The 11,795-nt window shown below is 39.6% G+C and overlaps 1 long non-coding RNA gene across 1 annotated transcript in view; it reads right to left on the bottom strand.

The window, feature by feature from the left end:
* Window positions 1-8,326, bottom strand: part of LOC116483865 (uncharacterized) — a 21,397-nt gene extending 13,071 nt beyond the window's left edge. Inside the window, exon 1 of the long non-coding RNA XR_004252380.2 lies at window positions 8,202-8,326. This is a non-coding gene — a long non-coding RNA (uncharacterized LOC116483865). The remainder of the gene's footprint in view (window positions 1-8,201) is intronic.
* Between the last annotated feature and the right edge of the window lie 3,469 nt (window positions 8,327-11,795).

The raw sequence follows: 11,795 nt of genomic DNA, 5'->3' as shown, positions 1-11,795 counted from the left end.
CTGTTCCCATGCTGAAGTGCAGTGACACGATCTCAGCTCACTGCAACTCTGCATCCCCGGTTCAAGCGATTCTCCTGCCTCAGCCTCCCGAGTAGCTGGGACTACAGACATGCGCCACCACGCCCGGCTAATTTTTGTATTTTTAGTAGAGATGGGGTTTCATCAGATTGGCCATGATGGTCTTGAACTCCTGACCTCATGATCCACCTGCCTCAGCCTCCCAAAGTGCTGGGATTACAGGCGTGAGCCACTGAGCTCGGGAGGTTCTATATCTTTTAAGTGGAGCATTTAGGTTATTTACATGCAATGTGAGTATTGAAATGTGAGGTACCATTGCATTCATCATGCTCTCTGTTGCCTGCATACTTTGGGGGTTTTTTGTTTTTGTTTTTGGTTTTTTTTTTTGAGTCAGAGTCTGGCTCTGTCCCCCAGGCTGGAGTGCAGTGGCACCATCTCGGCTCACTGCAAGCTCCGCCTCCCGGTTCACGCCATTCTCCTGCCTCAGCCTCCCGAGTAGCTGGGACTACAGGCACCCGCCACCACGCCCTGCTAATTTTTTTGTATTTTTAGTAGAGACAGGGTTTCACTATGTTGGCCAGGATGGTCTCGAACTCCTGACCTCGTGATCCGCCCACCTCGGCCTCCCAAAGTGCTAGGATTACAGGCTTGAGCCACCGCGCCCGGCCTTGTTTTTGTTTTTTAACTTGTATTTTTGTTTTACAGGTCCTGTGTGATTTATGCTTTAAAGAGAATCTGTTTTGATATGTTTCTAGGATTTGTTTCAAGATTTAGAGCTCCTTTTAGCAGTTCTTGTAGTGGTAGCTTGGTAGTGGCAAATTCTCTCAGCATTTGTTTGTCTGAAAAAGACTGTACCTGTCTTTCATATATGATGCTTAGTTTCACTGAATACAAAATTCTTGGCTGATAATTGTTTTGTTTGAGGAGGCTGAAGATAGGGCCCCAATCCCTTCTAGCTTGTAGGATTTCTGCTGAAACATACGAGGGGCCAACAAACATATGAAACATCACTAATCATCAGAGAAATGCAAATCAAAACCACAATGAGATGCAATTTCACACCAGTAAGAATGGCTATTACTAAAAGGACAAAAATAATAATAATACTTAACATACTGGCAAGGCTGCTAAGAAAAAGGAATGCTGCGGGGCACAGTGGCTCATGCCTATAATCCCAACACTTTGGGAGGCTGAAGTGGGTGGATCACCTGAGGTCAGTAGTTCGAGACCAGCCTGATCAACATGGTAAAACCCCGTTTCTACTCTTGCATATGTATATCAGGATACACATATAAGGTTATTCATAGAATTATTATTTGTAAAGACAAAAAATTAGAATAAAGTTTATCAAAAAAGGCAAGAAATATGACATTCATTAAATAGAAAACAGTGCAAACAAACCTATTACAACTATATGGCACAACATGGATGAATGCCTGTAACATACTATTGAGCAAAAGAAGCAAGACATAAAGGAATATCAAAAGTTTAGTTCTCGGCCGGGCGCGGTGGCTCACGCTTGTAATCCCAGCACTTTGGGAGGCCGAGGTGGGTGAATCACGAGGTCAGGATATCGAGACCACGGTGAAACCACGTCTCTACTAAAAATACAAAAAATTAGCCGGGCGTGGTGGCAGGCGCCTGTAGTCCCAGCTACTCGGAGAGGCTGAGGCAGGAGAATGGCATGAACCCGGGAGGCGGAGCTTACAGTGAGCCAAGATTGCGCCACTGCACTCCAGCCTGGGCGACAGAGCGAGACTCCGTCTCAAAAAAAAAAAAAAAAAAAAAAAAGTTTAGTTCTCTTTGAACACAAACAAATGAAAAAACATTCCATGCTCATGGATAGGAAGAATGAATATCGTGAAAATAGCCATACTGCCCAAAGTAATTTATAGATTCAATGCTATCCCCATCAAGCTACCCTTGACTTTTTTCACAGAATTAGAAAAAACTACTTTAAATTTCATATGGAACCAAAGAAGAGCCTGTATAGCCAAGACAATCCTAAGCAAAAACAACAAAGCTGGAGGCATCATGCTACCTGACTTCAAACTATACTACAAGGCTACATAACCAGAACAGCATGTTACTGGTACCAAAACAGGTATATAGACCAACGGAACAGAACAGAGGCCTCAGAAATAACGCCACACATCTGCAACCATCTGATCTTTGACAAACCCAAAAAAAACAAACAATGGGGAAAGGATTCCCTATTTAATAAATGGTGTTGGGAAAACTGGCTAGCCATATGTAGAAAAATGAAACTGGACCCCTTCCTTACACCTCATACAAAAATTAACTCAAGATGGATTAAAGACTTAAACATAAGACCTAAAACCATAAAAACCCTAGAAGAAAACCTAGGCAATACCATTCAGGACACAGACATGGGCAAAGACTTCATGACTAAAACACCAAAAGCAATGGAAACAAAAGCCAAAATTGACAAATGGGATCTAGTTAAACTAAAGAGCTTCTGCCCAGCAAAAGAAACTATCATTGGAGTGAACAGGCAACCTACAGAATGGCAGAAAATTTTTGAAATCTATCCATCTGACAAAGGGCTAATATCCAGAATCTACAAGGAACAACTTTACAAATTTACAAGAAAAAAAAAAACCCCATCAAAAAGTGGGCGAAGGATATAAACAGACACTTCTCAAAAGAAGACATTTATACGGACAACAAACATGAAGAAAAGCTCATCATCACTGGTCATTAGAGAAATGCAAATCAAAACCACAAAGAGATACCACCTCACACCAGTTAGAATGGCAATCATTAAAAAGTCAGGAAACAACAGACGCTGGGAGGAAGTGGAGAAATAGGGACACTTTTACACTGTTGGTGGGAGTGTAAATTAGTTCAACCATTATGGAAGACAGTGTGGAGATTCCTCAAGGATCTAGAACAAGAAATACTATTTGACCCAGCATTCCCATTACTGGGTATATACCCAAAGGATTATAAATCATTCTACTATAAAGACACATGAACACATATGTTTATTGCAGCACTGTTCACAATAGCAAAGACTTAGAACCAACCCAAATGCCCATCAATGATAGACTGGATAAAGAAAATGTGGCACATATACACCATGGAATACTATGCAGCCATAAAAAAGGATAAGTTCATGTCCTTTGCAGGGACATAGATGAAGCCAGAAACCATCATTCTCAGCAAACTAACACAAGAACAGAAAACCAAACACTGCATGTTCTTACTCATAAGTGGGAGTTGAACAATGAGAACACATGGACACAGGGAGAGGAACATCACACACTGGGGACTGTCGGGGGTAGGGGACTAGGGGAGGGATAGCATTAGGAGAAATACCTCATGTAGATGACAGGTTGATGGGTGCAGCAAATCACCATAGCAAGTGTATACCTATGTAACAAACCTGCACGTTCTGTACATGTATCCCAGAACTTAAAGTATAATAAAAGAAAAAGTAAAATAAAATAAAAAATAAAAATAAATAAAAAGTTTAATTCTCTTCATATAAAGTTCAAAATCTGGTAAAATAAAAATATTTCAATTTTCAAAGATGCAGGTATTAATGCTAAAATCAATATTAAAACAAATAGGTGAAAATTATCGTCAGAAAACTCAGAATAGTGGTTACTTCTAGGAAAGATGGAAAAGAATATGATTACAAATGGTCAGACAGCAGGCTTCTTAGGATATTGGCAATTATCTAATTCTTGCCTGGGTTGCATTTACAATGGCATTCCTTTGTACAATTATTTATCAAATTATGTGACATTATGCATATCTGAATGCTATGTTTCATAAGAAATCTATACCTGTTCTCTCATTTATTATGTCAATAACTGTGGCTTTCTTTATCCTAGAGTTATTTAAATTATATATTTGACTAGCAGACACACACACACACACACACACACACACACACACACACACACACACAAAAGGCCTAATTCCAAGCGCAATGGCTCATGCCTGTAATCCCAGCACTCTGGGAGGCAAAGGCGGGCGGATCACAAGGTCAGGAGTTCAAGACCAGCCTGGCCAACATAGTGAAACCCTGTCTCTACTAAAAATACAAAAATTAGCTGGGCATGGTGGCACACATCTGTAGTCCCGGCTACTCAGGAGGCTGAGGCAGAAGAATCGCTTGAATCCAGGAGACGGAGGTTGTGGTGAGCCGAGACTGCACCACTGCATTCCAGCCTTGGCGACAGAGCAAGACTCCATCTCGGGGAACAAAAAAAAAAAGCAAAAAAAAAAAAAAGGCCTACTTGGCATTACACATAATAAAGAAGCAATATCTCTTTTTAGGCAATAGATGGAAACATTCAATATGGGTGAAAAGAAAGGTCAAAGGAAATTTTCTATTTTATTTCACAAAAAGAGTAATTTTTTACTCTGGTTTCTCTTCAGATTGTATAAATCTTTCGCCTTTTACCAAAGGAGCAATTTCTACCATCTGTTCTCTGAAAATTGACCTCTTCTTGTTGTGTTGTCTCTTCTTTCATTTTCAGTGAGACCACTTTTCCAAATGTCATAATGTCAAAAAGCCTTTTTTCAGATTACTAAAAAAAGAAAGAAAGAAAGACCCATTGCTTGATGATGCTCACTGTCACATAATTCTGTGATATGGATATCAGAGAAAATGTGTTAGCAGTTACAAAGGCAAGCAAGTCCAAATATGTTTGTAAGTGATAGGCTAAAGTTAAAATAAAGGATCACTGTCACTGAACATATGTTTTCCCATAACATATAAGAAATATGCCCAAAATATATTGAAAATTTTTAAGAACATCTTAAAATATTTAATATGTGGGTCAGGTGTGGTGGCTCATGCCTGTAATCCTAGCACTTTGGGAGGCAGAGGCAGTGGATCACCTTAGGTCAGGAGTTCGAGACCAGCCTGGCCAACATGGCAAAACCCTGTCTCTACTAAAAATACAAAAATTAGCTGGATGTGATGGCGTGTGCCTGTAATCCCAGCTACTTGGGAGGCTGAGGAACAGGAATCACTTGAACCCAGGAGACAGAGGTTGCAGTAAGCCAAGACTGCACCATTGTACTCCAGCCTGGGCGACAGAGCGAGACTCTGTCTCAAAAAAAAAAAATTTTTATATGTGTATCTGTAGCCACCGAAACAATCCACTAAAATTCTTTAACTCCAATAAAAGTAGATATTAATAGTAATATTAATAATATTAATTAGTAAATTATGTTAAATAATTGCATCAATTCAATTAGTAATTTTACATATTTTACTCATGTTATCATCTAAGGTATCTTCTGAACAATTATGAATTTAAAATGGAAGTTGTATTTTATTAAATAGCTCCATTTCTAAAGGCTAGTTAAATATTTTAAGACTCGCTAAAACTTCAACAAAATTAAATACTTTAATAAATCCTTCATGACTGATATGGTTTGGCTGTGTCCTCACTCAAATATCATCTTGAACTGTAGCTACCATCATTCCCATGTGTTGTGGGAGGGACCCAGGGAGAGGTAACTGAATCATGGGGAAGGATTTTCCTCGTGCTGTTCTCATGATAGTGAATAAGTCTCATGAGATCTGATGCTTTTATAAAGGGCAGTTTCCCTGCACTTGCTCTCTTGCCTGCCACCATGTAAGATGTGCTTTTGCTCCTCTTTTGCCTTCCGCCATGATTGTGAGGCCTCCCAGCCATACGGAACTGTGAGTCCATTAAACCTCTTTTTCGTTATAAATTACCCGGTCTTGGGTATGTCTTTATTAGCAGCATGAGAATGGACTAATACAATGACACAGATGAACTCTATAATCTGTAAAAAAATTGGTATCAATTAATTATCTCCAGACTTACTGGACCCTTTAATATAAGTATTTCAAACTCCTAAATTTTTATTTTATACCATTAAGAACTGACTAATGAGGTCAGGCGCAATGGCTCATGACTGTAATCCTAGCACTTTGGGAGGCCAAGGTGGGCACATTGCCTGAGCTCAGGAGTTCGAAACCAGCCTGGGCAAAATGGTGAAACCCCGTCTCTACTAAAAATACAAAAAAATTAGCCGGGCATGGCAGTGAGCACCTGTAGTCCCAGCTACTTGGGAGGCTGAGGCAGGATAATTGGTTGAACCTCGGAGGCAGAGGTTGCAGTGAGCTGAGATTGCGCCACTGCACTCCACACTCCAGCCTGGGTGACTGAGCAAGACTCCGTCTCCAAAAGCAAAACAACAAAAAAAGAACTAACATAGATTACTATCAGTATTTACAGCAAAACCTCTGAAAGAGATCTAATATTTAAATAGAAAAATAAAAATTTTAAATAGACAAAAAAGAGGTAATTTTTTGTTATGTTGGAAGGTGAAAGGCTTTTCTAAGCATAATACAAAAACCAGAAGCCTAGAGAAAATGCTGACTATTTAAAAGAAAACTTCTCATGCAAATCAAAACTACCATGAGATATCATTTCAGTCCAGTTAAAATGCCTGTTATGCAAAAGATAGGTAATAGCAAATGCTGGCAATGATGTGGAAAAAAGAGAACCCTTGTACACTGGGTTGGTGGGAATGTAAATTAATACAACCACAATGGAAAACAGTTTGGAGGTTCCTCAAAAGAAAATAAAAATAGAACTACCAATCCACCAATCCCACTCCAAGGTATATACTCCAAAAAAAGAAAATCAGCATATTGAAGAGATATTTGCACTCCCATGTTTATTGCAGCACTAATAACAATCGTGAAGATTTAGAAGCAAGCTAAGTATCCATCAGCAGATGAATGGATAAGGAAAATGTGGTACATATACACAATGGAGTACTACCCCGCCATTAAAAAGAATGAGATCTTGTCATTTCCAACAACATGGATGGAACTGGAGGTCACTATGTTCAGTGAAATAAGCCAAGCACAGAAAGACAAACTTCATATGTTCTCACTTATATGTGGGAGCTAAAAATTAAAAACAATTGAACTCATGGAGATAGAGAGTAGAATGATGGTTATTAGGGGCTGGAAAGGATAGTGGGAAGCTAGGGGAGGAGTTGGGATGGTTAACGGGTATGAAAAGTAGAAAGAATGAAGAAGACCTATAATTTGCTGGAACAATAAGGTAACTATCATCAAAAAATAATTTAATTGTACATTTTAAAATAACTAAATGAGTATAGATTGTTTGTAACACAAAGGATAAATGCTTAAGATGATGGATATCCCATTTACCCTGATGTGATTATTATGCATTGCAGGCCTGTATCAAAATATCTCATGTAACGCACAAATATATACACCTACTATGTATGCACAAAAATTCAAAATTAATTTTAAAAAGTTAAAAATAGAAGAAATCTTCTCTACACTAAAATGTAGCACAAATCAAAAGACATTTACAGAGAAAAATATTTGCAAGACATACAAAAAAGAAGTGATACTTTAACATGCAAATTGCTCCAGCGTTGATAACAAAATGGAAAGAGACATTCTCTATACCATTAATGTTAACTTAAATAGACAAACCCTTTTTAAGTTTTACTGAAATATAATTTATATATCATAAAATTCATACATTTAAACAATACAAATCAAAGGTTTTTAATATATCAGATAGTTATACAACCATTAGCATAATCTAATTTTAGAACATTTTAATCACCCTAAAAAGAAACTCTATATATGCTAGCCAACACTCCATACACTCCCATGCCTGCAGCCCTATGCAGACATAACCTTATTTTAAGGACAACTTGTCAATGTCAATCTAAAATGCAAATGTGCCACCCTGTGACTGAGCCATTCCATTTCACATAATTTATTCTGCAAGAAAGGACACATAATACACAAAGATATGCATAGGGGTATTCTTGAAATACCATTTGTTATAGAAAAATACTCTAAACAGCTTATATGCATCAATAGCAAATTATATTAATAAAACATGACATATCAGTAAAGTAAAATTTATGTAATTCTGAATAAGAATGGGGTGATATTTCTGATACGGAAAAAAATCATCGGAATATATATGTCAGTCAAAAAGCAATGAAATGGGCTGAGCACAGTGGCTCATGCCTGTAATCCCAGCACTTTGGGAGGCCAAGGCTGGCAGATCACAAGGTCAGGAGTTTGAGACCAGGCTGACCAACATGGTGAAACCCCATTTCCACTAAAAATACAAAAAATAGCCGGGCATGGTGGCACACACCTGTAATCCCAGCTACTCAGGAGGCTGAGGTAGGAGAATTGCTTGAATCCGGGAGGCAGAGGTTGCGGTGAGCTGAAATTATGCCACTGTACTCCAGCCTGGGTGATAGAGTGAGACTCCATCTCAAAAAAAAAAAAAAAAAAGCAATGAAATGGTCTATATACAGTATATGATCTAATTTTACTTAAAAAGAAATAATCCTAGAGAATTTTAAAGAGAATACTCATTAAATTTTCAGCAATAATTATCTCTGAAGAATGAGTTGAAAAGGTGATGATTAAATACTTGAGAGCTAATATTTAATTTTAAATAAAGTTGACTCACTTAAAAGAATGCTATTTACTGTTTTAAAAATATTACCTGGCAACAATAAAGGCATTTTTAGATGAGAACATGCACAAGAGTTGTTTTATAGGGATATGTAAGGCTCTAACAAACTTCGAAACAGAACAGCATTTATCCTCATGCCAACAATTAAATGTTGAATAAAAGGGATTTAAGCAATTAGACATAAGATTTTCTTTTTTTTTTTTTTTTTTTTCTGAGACGGAGTCTCGCGCCGTCGCCCAGGCTGGAGTGCAGTGGCGTGATCTCGGCTCACTGCAAGCTCTGCCTCCTGGGGTCACACCATTCTACTGCCTCAGCCTCCCGAGTAGCTGGGACTACAGGCGCCCACCACCACGCCTGAGTAATTTTTTGTATTTTTTTAGTAAAGACGGGGTTTCACCGTGTTAGCCAGGATGGTCTCGATTTCCTGACCTCGTGATCTGCCCACCTCAGCCTCCTAAAGTGCTGGTATTACAGGCATGAGCCACCGTGCCTGGCCATACCAATTTTCTAAAGAAAAACATATGTTTATAGAACACATAGAGAAAAGAAAAAAAAACATACAATATATTACTAGTATTTTTTATTTCTAGGTGTTGATTCTATAGGTGATTTTATTTCCCGCCTTACATATGTCTCTATTTCCCAAAATGTCTTTAATAAAAATCTACATAATTTATTTTATAATCAGACATGCTACTTTAAAAGATAGATGAAACTAAGATAGTTTTTACACAGGTTCAAATCAGCAGATACTTTTAAATATTGTGCAATGGAGAAAATATGATAACAAAAACTTCCATCAAAATAAGTCAGAAATGACTGTAATTGCACAAAGGATTATTTTAGAAAAATGTACATTGAATATATTTTAATATATGGAATAAGTTTATGATTATATGCAAACTTCTCAATGATGCCTCAAATATTTTTATAGTATGCCCAAAAGAAAAACAAAAACATAAGGATTTAGGAAAAAATAAATTCAAACACATTTAAAAATGAATTTCTGATGCAATGCATGATAGCTTTAAATCTTTTTTCTTTGGAAACATATGTGGATGGTATTGGTATGTTGACTCCTGCCCCAAGTTGTCATCAATAAAATTTTCAAGTGATGACTTCCTTTCAATTTGTTTAATTATTTTATGGTAAGCAGCCTCAATAAGTAAGAATTAATACAAAATAAAATTAAAAGGAAAAATAGTTGAGAATGACTCAAAATGATTTTTATAATTAATGAATGACATTTTTTAGAAAAAGAAATTCAAAACGAGCTCAAAGGACAAATATGCTTTTTAAAATGTCATTTGTTTTTATTTCAACAGTTTTTGTAACACCAGGATTACACAAGAAAGAAAACCCTGAGTCTGATGTCAGCAAGATGGCAGACTAGGACTTTCAAGCCCTCGTCCCTCTACAGAAAAATCAATTTGAACATAAACATGCACAAAAATACCTTCATAAGAGCTAAATAAATAAGGTGAAATATTATAGCACAAAATAGGAAAAGACATAACGCAGAATGTAGAAAGGACAGTTTTACTCAGAAGTCCGAGGCTGCAGGTTTTAAAATACTCACATCACCCCTCCCCCAACTCCAGACAGTAAAGCGTGGTGAGACCCTCCACTTGGGAGGAGGGAAGAAAGGTGAGCACTAGACCTCAGACCCCAATACCAGGTCAGTCCCAGTAAAACATAGGACCAGGCAGGACTCCTCAGCCCTAGACTCCCAGCTAGTACCCCAGGACCAACCCTGCAAATCTACCCTGGTACAAGGAAAATCTCACAGCCCCAGGCTCCAGACTGGCCCAGTAGATTTAGTCCCTGGGTCCACCCCACCCCATGCTGATCCCAGCAGCCACAGCATCCAAACTAACCCTAGTGCTGGACTGACCCCAGCAGCCTAAGCTTCAGCTCCACCCCAGAGCCAGACCAACCCCTGCAGACTAAGGTTCCTGGCTAGTCTCTGTAGCCCCAGGCTCCAGGTCAGCTCCCAAGACCCAAGACTCCAGGCCAGTACCCATAGACTGAGCGTCTAGGCCTAATTTGGCACAATGTGAGATCCCACAGCCCCAGGTTCCAACGCCAGCCCAGCAGACTCAGTCTCTGGACTCACCACATTGCCAGGCGGGCCCAGTGACCTTGGGCTCCAGACTATTCACAGCACGAGGCTGGCCCTGACAACTTCAGGTTTCAGGCCTACCCAGGAACCAGGCCAGCCTCCAGAATCCCTAGTCATCAGGCCGGCACTCACAGACTCAGCCTCCATGCTGGCCCATGTGAATATAGGCTCCAGACATACCCAATGTCAGGCCAGCCCATTTGGCCCCAGGCTCCAAGCATAACGCAGGATTCAGAGCCAGGTCAGCCAACACAACCCCATGCTTTAGACCCACCCAACCTCCCAGTCAACACCTCTGGCCCAGATCCCAGGTCAGCCACTGGGGCCCCAATCTCCATATTAACCCCTGTGGTCCCATACAACAGGAGACTCAGGGTCCAGGCCTGACTAATAGATGCAGGGTCCAGGCTCATCCCAATAAACTGTGGTGCCAAGCCAGCCCTCAGAAAATAAGATTCCACATCCATCCCTACAGAATCGTGACCCAGGCCCACCCCTGCACACTCAGGCCCCTGGCCTGTCCCAGTGGACCAAACAACCAGGCCCATCCCAGAACCTGTCTGGCCCCTGCAGATTCAGGCTTAAACCCACCCTAGAACCAGGTTAGCCCTTGCGGACCTAGGCTTCAGGCTAGCCCTGGTGGATACAGATTTCAGGCTTACCATGCAGACCCAAACTCCAAGCTCACTCCCATGGACCAAAGCAACACATCTACCCAGTGGATCCAGGCTCCAAGCTCAAACATGAGGACCAAGATACCAGGCCCACCCACTTTCTGACCCTGCCTGAAGACTGTAGGGGAGAGCCCACCAATAGGCCAAACGGCCTGCCTAGAATCTCTGGATAGACTGAATGGTGACTGGCTTTCTCAAATGAAGCCAGTCTACAAAGACTATAATAATTTCCTACTTCTTCAAATGTGCAGACACCAACATAAAGCAACAAGCAACATAAAAAACCAAGGAGACAGAACCCCAGCAAAAGAAAATAATCTCCCAATAGCTGACCCCGAAGAAACGAATATATATAAACTGCCTGACAAATAATTCACACTAATTGTTTTAAGAAAGCTTAGTGAGCTTCAAGAAAATACAGAGAAATAATTTATTGAAATCAGAAAAACAGTAAGTGTACAAAATGAG

The sequence above is a fragment of the Hylobates moloch genome, unplaced genomic scaffold (genome assembly GCF_009828535.3).
Source record: "Hylobates moloch isolate HMO894 unplaced genomic scaffold, HMol_V3 SCAFFOLD_15, whole genome shotgun sequence".
NCBI lineage: Eukaryota > Metazoa > Chordata > Mammalia > Primates > Hylobatidae > Hylobates > Hylobates moloch.
Note: the sequence above shows the minus strand (reverse complement) of the source record. Positions and strands in the feature narration are given on the sequence as shown.